Raw genomic sequence first — 14,611 nt, forward strand, 5'->3', positions numbered from 1 at the left:
ATTGTATTTTCTGTATCTGTGGTACTGCTGTGTTCTAATATTATATATCAATTGCTGTGTTTCGCACAGGTGTTTCCCTTTTACTTTCAATATGGATTTCAAAACCAGGGAGCTTTCCTGGCAAGGACAGATTAATGAGGTCTTCTCAAATAGTGATGTGGCAACTACAATAATTGGTGGTTTACAATATGATGAGATTTTTAAAAATATTAAAAACTTAGCTTATAAGAGAACCCGTTCGTGGTGGAACAGGGCATTTTTAGAAAATTATATCCAGCACCATTTGATCCCAAGGGGTTTAAGGATACATGTTACCCCTGCATTCCCTGTGAATGATGAAGAATTCATTAAAAGTTGGGAAGAAATATGCAATATAGCATCTAAACAACTTATGGAATTGTTGATAAAATACCATTCCAAAAACCTATTAGAGGTTGATAAATTAGTAGATGAAATGTTTATAAAAGCCAAGTCCTGTTTACCGAGTGATCAGTTCTCCTCCATAAATGGTCAGCTGGAGAAGGAAATGGACCAATGGATTAAGGAAATTCGAGTAAACCAAACAAATAAATTAGTAAGAGACCAGAAAGACTTTTCCCATGGAAGAATTTATAGATGGCGGAAGGATAATGTTAATGGTGATGTTCGGAATCGGAACTTCTCTGCCTCCTCCAGTGCGGCTGTGGGTGATGTGTCTGGTGCCTCCTCTTCCGCCTCTGGGCTTACAACAATGGCCTCAACTCCAAAGCGCAAACGTGAGCCGCGCTATGCACCAGTAAAACGGAATTATGGACAATCTCCGGAGAAATTTGGGAGTAATCTGAAGGTGATTAATCTATCCATGTATTAATTTATCCATGGATTAATCTAATCCATGTATTGTCTAGGAATGAAATTGATGTGCTTCAGAGAGGTTTAATGTTTTGTCCAACTGCTAAATTTAATAAATTTGAGGCGGTAAAGGACTTGCATTTATTTGCAAGAAAACTTATGTTTAAGAGACACTTTCATAATGAAGATACACTGCGATTGTTCCCCACAGAGGCGGAACAGGAGGCACTAGCAACCCTGAATTAGCTGGCCCAGGAACATGATGAACCAATAGGAGGTAAGATCCCGACATCCATTCGTCCAAAATCACGTAAATTCCCACCCTTGTCAGCTTGTTCTACAATTGATGTGTTTGTGAAAACAGTCAGCAAGGCATTTGATGAGATTCCAAAGTTCCCTCAATGTGATAATTTAAAAATGGGGGAAAAAGTGGCTTTGCGGAATTTACAAAATTTAAAGGATGTGATATTTAAGCCAGCTGACAAGGGTGGGAACGTGGTAGTGTGGCCCAAAAATTTATATGAAAATGAAGCCCTTCGCCAACTAAGAGACAAAGTATGTTATAAGAAAATGACGTTCAACCCACTGATAAAATTTCAGGGTGAACTCTCATGCATACTTCGGGAAGCTCATGAGGAGAAAGTCATCTCGAAGGATTTATATTTAGCTCTTCAGGTAATGGAACCCACAATACCAACCCTGTATTTATTACCAAAGGTACATAAAGATCAGGTTAACCCGCCTGGGAGACCAATAATTTCAGGGTGTGGTAATTATTTAGAAAAAATCAATAAATTTGTGGATGCAAAATTGAAACCATTGGTTGAAGAGCTACCGTCGTTTATAAAGGACACTAATGAGTTTTTTAAAAAAGTGGATGGTTTATATATTGGTGAGGATACCTTATTAGTGTCTTGTGATGTTGAAAGCCTATATACAAATATTCAACACAATGATGAAATTCAGGCTGCCAAATATTTTTTGGAGTCATCTTTTTTGCCCGAATCAATGAGAAGATTCACAATTCAGCTGTTGGAGTTCTCATTGACAAGGAATTTTTTTCTATTTAAGGGGTCCCTCTACCTGCAGCTCCAAGGCACAGCAATGGGCGCGGCTTTCGCGCCTACGTATGCAAATTTATTCTTGGGGCTGTGGGAGAGGGACCTCTTCATGTCAGGGTCTGGGTCGTCAATGGATCGCATCCCAATGTGGGTGCGATTCATTGACGACATATTCCTTATCTGGCAGGGTTCAGTAGAGTCTCTCCAGGAGTTCATGTTGGAGCTAAATCAGAACTCCCGCAATTTACGACTAACATACAAATATGATAGAAATATAATGGAGTTTTTAGATGTGAGTATACATAGGAATGATGATAATTGCCTACATACTAAGGTCTTTCGGAAGACCACAGCGGTAAATTCATTACTACATGCAACATCATCACATCCCCCTACAATGATCAACTCCATTCCTACTGGTCAATTCTTGCGTTTGCGGAGAATTTGCTCAGAAGACACTGAATTTGAAAGACAGGCCTCTGAATTGAAGGAGAGATTTTTTGAAAGGGGATATAGTCACCGATCAGTAAAAAAAGGCTATAAACGGGCAAAAAATATTTCTAGGCACCAAGCACTTTATGGAAGTAAACCAAGCAAAACAAACCAGGTTGTTAGATATATAACACGATATCATGGGCAAAGTGAGATGGTGAGATCCCAACTTAACAAGTCATGGGGAATTTTAAAAGCGGATCTGATCTTGTCAAAATATGTTGGTGAAAAGCCAAGTATTGCATACAGGAGGTCAAGGAATCTGAGAGATTGCCTAGTAAAAAGTCATTATATACATGAGTCAGTTCCTCCTTCGTTCTTGGACAAATCTAAACGTACCTTGGGCTGTAGACCTTGTGGGAAATGTGTGGCGTGCCCGAACATAGTGAGGGAACATACGTTTTGTAATTCAGATGGTACCAACACCTTTCAAATTAGGCACAGCATAACATGCACAACAAAGGCAGTGATTTACTATGCCACATGCCCATGTTCCCTTATTTATGTGGGCATGACCACAAGACAGCTCAAGGTAAGGGTCCGAGAACATGTGCTTGGAATGGAAGCCTCAAAGGAAGTACAAGATATTTCAGTTTTGAAGACAATTCCTAAGCACTTTAGGCTTCACCACAATAGTGATGCCTCGGGTTTTAAGGTGATTGGTATTGATACCCTCAAGTCTGGTGAACGTGGTGGACCAATCACTATACCATTGGCAAAAATGGAAACGAGATGGATATGGGTTTTAAATACTATTTCACCAAGGGGTTTGAACGAAAATGTAAGCTTTGCCCCATTTTTATAAGTTTAGGGTTCTTGTAAACCATTTTATATATTTTTATCGTAATTGGTCAGTGTTTTAATTGATTTTACCATTTTAGATTCACACATACCTGATGTCCGGGGTGGATATGAGTGCTCTAATGAAGTGGATGTGTCTGGACCGAGGTTGGAGCCCCCTTTTTGTGGTGTGGGTCCGGTCGTAGAGCGTCCGTCTCTGAAAATAAAAAAGAAATAAGAAAATAGAATGAAGGTTCAGAGTATTCCAGGACTGATATCCATATATATATATAGGGTTAATTATATGTAAGGTTTGATATGCCTAGTGTCCCCATATTGATCACTGTTGAATTTAAATATGAATATATGTGTAGCTTGATGTAAGGTTCTTGTAACCATATAATATCTATAATGCATGGGGATCCTGTAAAAAGTATGTTTATATACCATATAATGTCTGTTAGAATGTCTATATATGTTTTACTTTATATGGGTTTGCCCAGATAGTGGTAATGTTAAGGGTGTATAGTATATGAATAATATATAATGCATTGTTTGGGTTATTATTGTAAATATATATTGTAAGGATTATAGCCCGTTAGTCCTTTTATTCTGGTATATATGGATTGGGTAGACATATAGGTGAGGTATATGATTAGGTGAGGATCTGTTAGTTGCTAGCTAGCATCCGACATGATATTTCATTACCTGGAAGACGCAATAATAGGTTCTGTGTTATAAAGCCACTGTTTGTGTGAAGTCCTCCTATACTTCGCTCCTGGTGGTGCGCATGCGCGGTCTGCGATCTGAGGTCTGTGATTCGGCGTCATGGTGGCCTTGGCAACGTCGGGACCTAGTCCCGTGCGTCAGGTCACGTGGGGCGGGATCGCGAGACTTCCGGGTCCTCCTGACTGCGCATGCGCCAGACACGCCAGTGGTGACAGGGATAGGTGGACGGTTAGTATAAAATAATCTGTGGACCAAAATGTACTACCCCCTGACGAAGGAAATAATCCGAAACGCACGTCGGGGTGCGTTATCTCAGGACACGGCCGGCTGACCCCAAGGTATATACCAGTATATATGATATTTATGGTCCCGTCCAGCGTTTTTGCACAGTGGTTTTCTAAGCACGGAAGCTGGCTGCTAAATGCAGTCTGAGCACATTGCACTTTTTGTATGCTATTTGGAGACACATATAGCTCATTAGCACTGTTGCACTTTATATTTGAGTATTTGAGTATCTGTGGCCTTAGCACATTGCACAGTTCTTTATTTATTTGATGATATATACAAATTGTTTAGCACTCTTGCACTTTGGATTTAATATTTTTTAAGAAAGGAGCAATGAGATCAATATAGTGTGTCCCTGGTAGGGACCAAGTATGCAATAGTGGGGTAGCCGTTATATCATATATTGTCCTGAGATACGTACAGATTCATTGATTTTATATATAATTTATTGATGTAAATTGTTAAATTTAATATTGTTGTTGCTGTGTATGTACAATAAAAGTAATTTTAATTTAACTCCTTGCTTTGGTTACTGTCTGGTGATCTGTAGGGAAGGTGATTGGGCTTTTCTTTCTTTATATAACTCCGCATAGCGGCGTGCTCTGGCACAGATAAATTGAAAAGTCGGCCCTTAGGAAACTTACTACCAGGAATCACTGGACACTGGATTTGGGCTCATCAAATACATCCTGGTAATCCGACAGAAACTCAGGGACTTCAGAAGGAGTGGAAGCAGAAATTGACACCAACGGAACATCGCCATGTACCCCTTGACAACCCCAACTAGACACAGACATTGATTTCCAATCCAATACTGGATTATGAACCTGTAGCCAAGGCAAACCCAACACGACCACATCATGCAAATTATGCAACACCAAAAAGCGAATATCTTCCCCTGATGTGCAGGAGCCATGCACATGGTCAACTGAGTCCAGTACTGAGGTTTATTCTTGGCCAACGGCGTGGCATCAATTCCCCTTAATGGAATAGGATACTGCAAAGGCTCCAAGAAAAAACCACAGCGCCTGGCAAACTCCAAGTCCATCAAATTCAGGGCAGCGCCTGAATCCACAAATTCCATAACCGAGTAGGATGACAAAGAGCAAATCAGAGTAACAGACAAAAGAAATTTAGGCTGTACAGTACCAATGGTGACAGACCTAGCGAACCGCTTAGTGCGCTTAGGACAATCAGAGATAGCATGAGTGGGGTTACCACAGTAAAAACACAGCCTATTCTGACGTCTGTGTTCTTGCCGTTCAGTTCTGGTCAAAGTTCTATCACATTGCATAAGCTCAGGCCTCTGCTCAGAGGACACCGCCAAATGGTGCACAATTTTGCGCTCACGCAAGCGCCGATCAATTTGGATGGCCAAGGACATTGATTCATTCAGACCAGCAGGCGTGGGGAATCCCACCATAACATCCTTAAGGGCTTCAGAAAGACCCTTTCTAAAAATTGCTGCCAGGGCACACTCATTCTATTGAGTAAGCACAGACCATTTTCTAAACTTCTGACAATATATCTCCGCTTCATCCTGACCCTGACACAAAGCTAGCAAGATTTTCTCTGCCTGATCCACTGAATTCGGTTCGTCATAAAGCAATCCAAGCGCCAGAAAAAACGCATCTACATTAAGCAATGCAGGATCTCCCGGCGCAAGGGAGAATGCCCAGTCTTGAGGGTCGCCACGCAACAAAGAAATAATAATTTTTACTTGCTGAATGGGGTCACCAGAGGAGCGGGGTTTCAAAACAAGAAACAGTTTACAATTATTTTTGAAATTCAGAAACTTAGATCTATCCCCAGAAAACAAATCAGGAATTGGAATTCTAGGCTCTAACATCGGATTCTGAACTACATAATCTTGAATGCTTTGTACTCTTGCAGTGAGATGATCCACACAAGAGGACAGACCTTGAATATCCATATCTACACCTGAGTCCTGAACAACCCAGAGATTAAGGGGAAAAGAGAGACAAAACACACTGCAAAGAAAAAAAAATGGGTTCAGAACTTCTCTTATCCCTCTTTTGAGATGCATTAACACTTTGATGGCCAGCTGTACTGTTATGGACCTGGTGGTTAGGAGCACCCGGAATGACCTGATGAGTAAACTGGAAATCGGAGCAAGCTCTGGGAAAGTGGGAACTCTGCTGACCGCAAACACTACTCCTATCACACACACTAGAAATAGCCGTGGAGCGTACCTAACTCTCCCTAGACGCCTCTTCACAGCCTAAGAGCTAACTACCCCTAAAGATAGAAATAGAAGCCTAACCTTGCCTCAGAGAAATTCCCCAAAGGTAAAGGCAGCCCCCCACATATATTGACTGTGAGTTAAGAGGAAAGTCACAAACACAGGAATGAAACAGGTTTTAGCAAAGGAGGCCAGACTTCACTAATTTAGTCAGAGGATAGAAAAGGGAACTGTGCGGTCAGCACAAAAGACTACAAAAAACCACGCAGAGTAAGCAAAAAGACTCCCCACACCGACTCACGGTGTGGAGGTGCCACTCTGCATCCCAGAGCTTCCAGCTAGCAAGGGAATATCATGATAGCAAGCTGGACTAGAAATAGCAGTACTAAGAAATATATTCAGGAAGCAGTAACAAAAAATGAACTAGCAAAGACTTAGCTTCTGCTGGAGTAGACAGGTCCTCAGAGAAGTCCAAGAGAGATCTGAACCAATACTGAACCATTGACAGCTGGCATGAAGTAACGATCTGAGTGGAGTTAAATAGGGAAGCTAGCATAGCAATAAACGAGAGCAGCTGACAAGGCCAACCTCAGTGACCAGCAGTTCCGCTCAAAGCCACCAGAGGGAGTCCAAGAGCAGAACTAACCAAAGTACCATTCATGACCACAGGAGGGAGTCCGAGAACGGAATTCACAACAGTACCCCCCCTTGAGGAGGGGTCACCGAACCCTCACCAGGGCCCCCAGGCCGATCAGGACGAGCCAAATGAAAGGCACGAACTAAATCGGCAGCGTGGACATCGGAGGCAACAACCCAGGAATTATCCTCCTGACCATAGCCCTTCCACTTAACCAGGTACTGAAGCTTCCGTCTCGAAATACGAGAATCCAAAATTTTTTCCACCACATACTCCAACTCCCCCTCAACCAACACCGGGGCAAGAGGATCAACGGAGGGAACCATAGGCGCCACGTACCTCTGCAACAACGACCTATGGAACACATTATGGATGGCAAAAGAAGCTGGAAGGACCAAACGAAATGACACAGGGTTGAGAATTTCAAAAATCTTATAAGGACCAATGAAACGAGGCTTAAACTTAGGAGAAGAAACCTTCATAGGAACATAAGGAGAAGACAAACAAACCAAATCCCCAACACGAAGTCGGGGACCAACACAACGACGGCGGTTAGCAAAACGTGGAGCCTTCTCCTGGGACAACGTCAGATTGTCCACTACGTGAGTCCAAATTTGCTGCAACCTGTCCACCACAGAATCCACACCAGGACAGTCAGAAGGCTCAACCTGCCCCGAAGAAAAACGAGGATGAAAACCAGAATTGCAAAAAAAGGCGAAACCAAAGTAGCCGAACTAGCCCGATTATTAAGGGTGAACTCAGCCAATGGCAAGGTCACCCAATCATCCTGATCAGCAGAAACAAAGCATCTCAGATAGGTTTCCAAAGTCTGGTTGGTTCGTTCGGTTTGGCCATTTGTTTGAGGATGGAAAGCCGAAGAAAAAGACAAATCAATGCCCATCTTAGCACAAAAGGACTGCTAAAACCTAGAGACAAACTGGGAACCTCTGTCCGACACAATGTTCTCCGGAATGCCATGCAAACGAACCACATATTGAAAAAATAATGGCACCAAATCAGAGGAGGAAGGTAATTTAGGCAAGGGTACCAAATGGACCATCTTAGAAAAGCGATCACAAACCACCCAGATGACAGACATCCTCTGAGAGACAGGAAGATCTGAAATAAAATCCATGGAAACATGCTTCCAAGGCCTTTTCGGGACTGGCAAGGGCAAAAGCAACCCACTGGCACGAGACCAGCAGGAAGTAACGATCCGAGTGGAGTTAAATAGGGAAGCTAGCATAGCAATAAACAAGAGCAGCTGACAAGGCCAATCTCAGTGACCAGCATTTCCGCTCAAAGCCACCAGAGGGAGTCCAAGAGCAGAACTAACCAAAGTACCATTCATGACCACAGGAGGGAGTCCGATAACGGAATTCACAACAGCCAACCTAAAATTAACTGTTCTGCCTCTGTTTAAAGTATTGCTTGGAGCCTTATACTTCCTTGGCGTTCTGGCCACCGGCTACGCGCCTCAATAGGATGTTGCCTCGATCTTACAGCACGACTCCTACTGGTGTTATCTCCTTTTTGCTTTGATCTCGTTTCTCACTCTTCGCAATAAACCTCGCTTCTTGTCCTTTCTTGAGATACCGCCGCGATGTAGTGCAGGCGCGGTTCCTTAACGTACTTTCCTGTTAGCTAGGCCTCTGTCAGGATCCCACCCCTGACAGGGACCCCCCTGAATCTTCCCCTGCAACACCCTCTGCCACAGGATGTTGCCTGGTTCCAACCCAGTCAGCTTTCTGTCTCACTTTCTATCTAACCCCCAGTTTTACCAGACTGTGAGGAGTGGCCTAATACATAGCGCCCTTAGCTCCCCCTGGAGTCCAGACTATGAAGTGTATTGGTGTCTGTGATACCTGGTCAGGTGAACTCCTTCAGTGCCATCAGATGTACCATCACTCCCCTTAGTGGCGGAGCATCAGTACTGCAACGACCAGGACTCTGGGGCGCTGCACTCCCCCCCGGTTAAATCCAGTACTCCCGGACTGGGAAGAAAACAACAATACATGTCAGCAAAGGACATACAAATTTTGAAATGCAGTAAACAAATAACAAGTGAAAGTAACAATGCTTCCCTTTATGGGAGGTGAGGACTCTTGAACGTTACAAACATGGTTTATTATTTTTAAATAACAGTCTATAAATAACTTCTATTACCCAGCCGGGTATTCTACTGAGTGCAAATTCTGAACAATAATTTAACATTGCCTTTAAGGACGTATAAGCTGGATCCACTAAAGGCCTATGATAAAACTTCAAAAATATAAATTAACTTTTCTTCATCTTTCTTTCCTAAGTGCAATATTTTATTTTTACTCTCTGATTGTCTCATGCAGGACCGCCTGTCTGTCTGCCCAGGCCTACTGCCTCTTTGCTTAGCACAGTATCACTGAGCCATCTCTCTATGGCTCCTAGGAGGACTCACGCACTAACCCCTACGGGTTCACTTTCCTGTCCTCATTCTCTAACACATTATTAAACATTTTCTATAATCAACTAACTAACTACATTGTTATGGTTCTCAATGGCAAGAGAACATAGCCCAGCAAACATAAGAACTAGCTCTTGGAAGGATGGAAACTAAACTGACCATGAACTAAACCTGCCGCACAACTAACAGTAGCCGGGTAGCGTTGCCTACGTTTTATCCCTAGACGCCCAGCGCCAGCCGGAGGACTAACTAATCCTGGCAGAGGAAAAACATAGTCCTGGCTCACCTCTAGAGAAATTTCCCCGAAAGGCAGACAGAGGCCCCCACATATATTGGCGGTGATTTTAGATGAAATGACAAACGTAGTGTGAAAATAGGTTTAGCAAAATTGAGGTCCGCTTACTAGATAGCAGGAAGACAGAAAGGGCACTTTCATGGTCAGCTGAAAACCCTATCAAAACACCATCCTGAAATTACTTTAAGACTCTAGTATTAACTCATAACATCAGAGTGGCAATTTCAGATCACAAGAGCTTTCCAGACACAGAAACGAAAGTACAGCTGTGAACTGGAACAAAATACAAAAACAAACAAGGACTAAAGTCCAACTTAGCTGGGAGTTGTCTAGCAGCAGGAACATGCACAGAAAGGCTTCTGATTACAATGTTGACCGGCAAGGAAGTGACAGAGGAGCAAGGCTAAATAGCGACTCCCACATCCTGATAGGAACAGGTGAACAGAAAGGATGATGCACACAAGTTCAGTTCCACCAGTGGCCACCGGGGGAGCCCAAAATCCAAATTCACAACACTACATATAACTTTTCTATGTAAAACATTATTTCTATTTATTCTCTTGCAAGGTGACATTGTATCTTAAATACAACTAACAAACATTCCCTTTAAGAGGGAGCCAAGTCTCTTTGAGGTAGTGCAGCTACTCATGCTGCAAGTCCGTGTAGGCAGGAACTCCAATGCTGTTCCCAGGAACAGTTTGTTCGCAAAGAGTTCTCTTTGTTGTAAAACCAGTAGAGGGCACCCTTAAGAGGGTGCAAACTATTTACAAAACAGTTTGTGAATCATTCACCGTCCATGATTCGGTAGTCTTTAAAACAGTGATGAACCAATCAAAAAGGCAAAATAGGGATCCCGGGTCAACTAAGGGATCCCTTTAAGAGATAACCCCGGTCGGGTTATAGCAGCAGAGAAACACAAAAAGACATACAGTTAACTATATACATTCTCGTGGTTCTGAGCTTTAGTTGGACGGCTTCCAGGGCGGCACCTGGCACTTAACCCTTCTTGGCCTGGGAAAAGTGAGGTCCAGGGTTACACCCAGTGCTGGACAAACGCCGTTAATCCGTCTTTCATGTATGGTTAGATCATGCGCAGCGATGGAGGTCTGCGCAGCTTGAGTAGGGGCATTTGCTGCAGCAGAGGTAGCGGCTGCTGCAAGATCAGTCACTGGAACGGAGTCAGCAGCTGTGGCACCAGCAGTCACTGGAGTGGTGTCGGTCGTCAGGGCAGGGTCGTCCTTCATACCTGCTTCAGATGCGGTCCCTCTGGTGCCGGTCTGCTCCATCTCCACTGGGGTCTGGAACGCTGGTTGCGGGGCCTTGTGCTGCGACATTGTCATCTCTGCTTGCAGCATCCCGCTTTCCGGCAGAGCCTTGCTTTCCGGCTTCGGACCACTGGAGCCTTTTTCTTGCTCCGGACCAGACGAGGCTGCCGACAGGCGTCTGGTGAGGCTCCCGATGAAGGTCTCCTTCCACCCGGCCTCCGTGCTCAGCGGCGTCTGCAGGAGTTGGTCGCTGAGCTCTTCCACGCCGGCCTGCAGGAAATCAGCATCATTGGTGGAGGCCTGGTTACGGTGCCCCTCCGGGAAGCTGGGGGAGTCCTCTGCTCCGACCCCGCGCTCCGGCTCCGGGTGGCTAGCCATGGCGTCCTCCACGTGGCTGACTTCTTCTTCGTCCTTTTCCCGCTCTCTCCTTCGTTGGCGGTTTTGCTTTCTTTGTCTCCGTCCTCCATTGAGAATCAGGAGGCGGATCTCGGCTGCTGACGGACACGTCCTCAAGGGGCAGGAATACTTAGACTGGGCGGCCATTGTCTTTCGCGCTCTCCAGCTTGTGTACGCCCACTCCACGCCCTTCTTCTTCTTCTGCGCTCCTCTTAGTGCTGTAATGGCGGCGGTTTTGGCGGTAACTTTTGGTGGCAATGGCAATGCACAGTTTTTGCAATAAATCACAGTTTAAGCACAGTTCAATCACAATTCCAAGGCACACATGACCTGCTTCTTGAGGCTTAAGTAGATCCTGTTCGTGATGCCAAGTTTGGAGCGCCCCCAGACGCTGGGCCGCGGGGTACTCGGTACCGGGCTTCTCTGTCTCAGTTCTACGGTTATCATGGTGGCTGGACCCGGTCCGTGACCCTGCTAAGGGGCATCCAATGAAAGGTGTAGATGATGGTGTGCGGTGCAGGTAGCAATAAATGACGAGGACACAGAGTTGCAGTCTCTTTACCTCTTTACTGAAGGCTTCAAGGTCCTCAATCCAGAGTACGGTTAACAGGGCTGTCTGAGACCGGCCGGTCCGATGGCACCTCCAGAGTTCCCTTTGCAGGTGGAAATCTGTGCCTTCCTTCTAGTGCCTGTGTGTTGTAATACTTCCCTGCTGAGCACCACGGGATAGTCCTCACAACTGTTGTGTCTGTTCCTGATGTTCTTTCTCACAACTTATGTCTATTCTGATGTTCTTCTCCGTCCCCCAGATGATATGGATAGGACGCACCCGTATGACGGGAAGGCCTGGAGTTCTTCCGGGACCCTAGCGTCGCCCCTCTCCCACAGTTGCCCCCTATGTCTTCTTAGGTGATTTTGGTGAGACAGCCAACCTAAAATTAACTGTCCTGCCTCTGTTTGAAGTATTGCTTGGTGCCTAATACTTCCTCGGCGTTCTGGCCACCGGCTACGCGCCTCAATAGGATGTTGCCTCGATCTTACAGCACGACTCCTACTGGTGTTATCTCCTTTTTGCTTTGATCTCATTTCTCACTCTTCGCAATAAACCTCGCTTCTTGTCCTTTCTTGAGATACCGCCGCGATGTAGTGCAGGCGCGGTTCCTTAACGTTCTTTCCTGTTAGCTAGGCCTCTGTCAGGATCCCACCCCTGACAGGGACCCCCCTGAATCTTCCCCTGCAACACCCTCTGCCACAGGATGTTGCCTGGTTCCAACCCAGTCAGCTTTCTGTCTCACTTTCTATCTAACCCCCAGTTTTACCAGACTGTGAGGAGTGGCCTAATACATAGCGCCCTTAGCTCCCCCTGGAGGCCAGACTATGAAGTGTATTGGTGTCTGTGATACCTGATCAGGTGAACTCCTTCAGTGCCATCAGACGTACCATCACTCCCCTTAGCGGCGGAGCATCAGTACTGCAACGACCAGGACTCTGGGGCGCTGCACTTCCCCCCGGTTAAATCCAGTACTCCCAGACTGGGAAGAAAACAACAATACATGTCAGCAAAGGACATACAAATTTTGAAATGCAGTAAAGAAATAACAAGTGAAAGTAACAATGCTTCGATTTATGGGAGGTGAGGACTCTTGAACGTTACAAACATGGTTTATTATTTTTAAATAACAGTCTATAAATAACTTCTATTACCCAGCCGGGTATTCTACTGAGTGCAAATTCTGAACAATAATTTAACATTGCCTTTAAGGACGTATAAGCTGGATCCACTAAAGGCCTATGATAAAACTTCAAAAATATAAATTAACTTTTCTTCATCTTTCTTTCCTAAGTGCAATATTTTCTTTTTACTCTCTGATTGTCTCATGCAGGACCGCCTGTCTGTCTGCCCAGGCCTACTGCCTCTTTGCTTAGTACAGTATCACTGAGCCATCTCTCTATGGCTCCTAGGAGGACTCACTCACTAACCCCTACGGGTTCACTTTCCTGTCCTCATTCTCTAACACATTATTAAACATTTTCTATAATCAACTAACTAACTACATATAACTTTTCTATGTAAAACATTATTTCTATTTATTCTCTTGCAAGGCGACATTGTATCTTAAATACAACTAACAAACATTCCCTTTAAAAGGGAGCCAAGTCTCTTTGAGGTAGTGCAGCTACTCATGCTGCAAGTCCGTGTAGGCAGGAACTCCAATGCTGTTCCCAGGAACAGTTTGTTCGCAAAGAGTTCTCTTTGTTGTAAAACCAGTAGAGGGCACCCTTAAGAGGGTGCAAACTATTTACAAAACAGTTTGTGAATCATTCACCGTCCATGATTCGGTAGTCTTTAAAACAGTGATGAACCAATCAAAAAGGCAAAATAGGGATCCCGGGTCAACTAAGGGATCCCTTTAAGAGATAACCCCGGTCGGGTTATAGCAGCAGAGAAACACAAAAAGACATACAGTTAACTATATACATTCTCGTGGTTCTGAGCTTTAGTTGGACGGCTTCCAGGGCGGCACCTGGCACTTAACCCTTCTTGGCCTGGGAAAAGTGAGGTCCAGGGTTACACCCAGTGCTGGACAAACGCCGTTAATCCGTCTTTCATGTATGGTTAGATCATGCGCAGCGATGGAGGTCTGCGCAGCTTGAGTAGGGGCATTTGCTGCAGCAGAGGTAGCGGCTGCTGCAAGATCAGTCACTGGAACGGAGTCAGCAGCTGTGGCACCAGCAGTCACTGGAGTGGTGTCGGTCGTCAGGGCAGGGTCGTCCTTCATACCTGCTTCAGATGCGGTCCCTCTGGTGCCGGTCTGCTCCATCTCCACTGGGGTCTGGAACGCTGGTTGCGGGGCCTTGTGCTGCGACATTGTCATCTCTGCTTGCAGCATCCCGCTTTCCGGCAGAGCCTTGCTTTCCGGCTTCGGACCACTGGAGCCTTTTTCTTGCTCCGGACCAGACGAGGCTGCCGACAGGCGTCTGGTGAGGCTCCCGATGAAGGTCTCCTTCCACCCGGCCTCCGTGCTCAGCGGCGTCTGCAGGAGTTGGTCGCTGAGCTCTTCCACGCCGGCCTGCAGGAAATCAGCATCATTGGTGGAGGCCTGGTTACGGTGCCCCTCCGGGAAGCTGGGGGAGTCCTCTGCTCCGACCCCGCGCTCCGGCTCCGGGTGGCTAGCCATGGCGTCCTCCACGTGGCT

The 14,611-nt window shown here is 45.3% G+C and overlaps 1 protein-coding gene across 2 annotated transcripts in view; it reads right to left on the minus strand.

Moving 5' to 3' along the window:
• Positions 1–14,611, minus strand: part of LOC143767198 (uncharacterized) — a 237,296-nt gene that overhangs the window by 177,749 nt on the left and 44,936 nt on the right. Inside the window, exons 1-2 of one of the 2 annotated variants that reach the window (XM_077255326.1) lie at positions 8,884–9,014; positions 3,278–3,381 (exon numbers count right to left, since the gene is read on the minus strand). The gene's annotated coding sequence lies outside the window, so the exon portion shown is untranslated. Of the gene's footprint in view, positions 1–3,277; positions 3,382–8,883; positions 9,015–14,611 lie in introns of those variants that run through there. The other variant, XM_077255325.1, reaches the window with a different exon arrangement.

Source organism: Ranitomeya variabilis, chromosome 4 (genome assembly GCF_051348905.1).
Source record: "Ranitomeya variabilis isolate aRanVar5 chromosome 4, aRanVar5.hap1, whole genome shotgun sequence".
In the NCBI taxonomy this organism is placed as follows: Eukaryota; Metazoa; Chordata; class Amphibia; order Anura; family Dendrobatidae; genus Ranitomeya; species Ranitomeya variabilis.